At 36.7% G+C, this 2003-nt stretch overlaps 1 long non-coding RNA gene across 1 annotated transcript; it reads left to right on the top strand.

Moving 5' to 3' along the window:
- Positions 1-248: 248 nt before the first annotated feature.
- On the top strand, positions 249-1619 carry LOC116373958 (uncharacterized). Its single transcript, XR_004209653.1, has 2 exons — positions 249-1298; positions 1399-1619. It is a non-coding gene; the product is annotated as an uncharacterized LOC116373958 (long non-coding RNA).
- Positions 1620-2003: the final 384 nt, after the last annotated feature.

The following is a 2003-nucleotide window of genomic DNA, read 5'->3' as shown; positions in this document are numbered from 1 at the left end:
GGAATGTGATGAATGAAATATATGCCGAAATAAATCATTCTCTCTATTATTATTCTGACATTCTTAAAATAAAGTGGTGATCCTAACTGACTTTTTCCTAGGACTAAAGTGTGAAAAACTGATTTTAAATGTATTTAGCTAAGGTGTATGTAAACTTCCAACTTCAACTGTATACTGTATATATAATATATACTGTATATATTTGTTTATTGTTTTATTTTTTGCCTATTGGGCCCTCTTTTGGCCTGGGCCCAGGGCCTTCCCCTGTTTAACCTGCCTATTTGCGCTTCTAGTTATTTCAGTATCTGGAAATCATTCAATATTAATGAAGACACTGGGTGCAATAGGCTAGATGTGTAGGCTAAGTGTTAACATGAACCTGCGTGCTGCTCCATTCTTCTTCTTATAGGTCTTTGTTGAGCTAGTGTCTGCACTCTGTAGCATCACCACAGGCGCGCTGCGCGCATAGTCTATATTTCCGATCCATGCTCAAGAGAGAATTTTGGAGAGGGTCTGCAGTTGGAGTTGAGCCCATTACCATGAATACAATATCTCAGCTTCTCCCAAGACAAAATAGTCACATTTTTGGCCGAGATGAATTGAACATAATCTGAACTGCTATGACATTGGTTATTGTAAGGATACAGCTGCTACAGTGTTTTAGAAAGCCTACCTGACAACGCAATAAAAAAAATACACTATAATGTTACTCTCAATTGGAAAATGTTAGTGATGCTGTTACAGCGTTATTCTGTAGGTCCATTATGGAATACACTGTCAACTGGAAGCACACTCAACAAATTAGTAAAATATTTGTAACAACATTGTGTATAACACTAGTTTGTCTAGTTTCATGTATTTTTCAATATACTGTTTTATGGACCATGGTTGTAATAGTGTTATATGCTAATTGTAAATCAGTTTGTGTTCATTTTAATAAAGCAACATTTTTAAGTGCAAAACTTTGTGTCACATCTGGCCATTACAGGAGACTAGGGGCTTCTTTATCATCACTTTCACACACACACACACACACACACACACACACGGTTTCCTGTCACCATCATTATTTCCATTTGGAAATGACTTAAGGAGCCCATAATAACAGGAAAAGATCTAGCTTAGCCCTTTTTGGCATCAGAATCCTGGAATGTCCAGTCTTTTTAAAGTAAAGGGAGGATACCTTGCACATCGAGTGGCCAAGCTCTGCAGCAAAACTTTACATTCAAGCTCAATATTCTAACTGGATATGAAAAAGATGCAACTTCTTCAACTGTGTGCCTTCTTCCATGTCACAGGTAAACATATTTTCTCTGATCAATAAATTCATATTATTAATTCCATTTATGCTTTGGATATTTTATGTATTCAATTAATGTATGTCTTGTTGTTTTGTAGTCTGTAGTCAGATAGAAGAAGTCGCCATATCACCTCGTGGAAATGAGGTATTTGTGCTAGCAGGTTCAGCCTTCCAGTTCACCTGTGCTTGCGTTGGTAGTTGTAAGACACCACAGTTCAGCTGGACAAGAGCTACTACTGACTCTGATCGTGTGCGAACCAAAAACAGCACCCTCAAATTTTGAAGGAAGTAACACAATTAAAAAATATACTTTTCAAGATTCTTGCCTCTGTAAATGATTTTTTCTTGCTCCTACTGTTTCTTTAGAACTCTTGCCATCTTGACAGATAAGAATTAACATTTTTATTATAGCAAAGGCAGGAACACAAGCTCTGACTGATTCTGGTTGTCTTGGTTTGACAGCTGTTCTATCCTTTCAGCTGTCAAAAAGGTTAAATGCTTTATTTGAAAACGCTAACTGAAAATAGCATCTCTTTATAAATAGCATATTTATTTCCAATGACAACAACTAAGGCACATCAACTCAGAGCCTCCTATTGCAATAAAGGCTCTGCATCAACTCTGTTAAGCTGGGTTGTTAACCTACATTTCTTATCTTGAAAGAGATTTTAAACAGCCACAGACAATCGTTGTCATGAATGTC

The sequence above is a fragment of the Oncorhynchus kisutch genome, linkage group LG4 (assembly GCF_002021735.2).
Source record: "Oncorhynchus kisutch isolate 150728-3 linkage group LG4, Okis_V2, whole genome shotgun sequence".
Classification (NCBI taxonomy): Eukaryota; Metazoa; Chordata; class Actinopteri; order Salmoniformes; family Salmonidae; genus Oncorhynchus; species Oncorhynchus kisutch.
The sequence above is the reverse complement of the archived record's forward strand: the minus strand, read 5'-3'. Positions and strand labels throughout refer to the sequence as shown.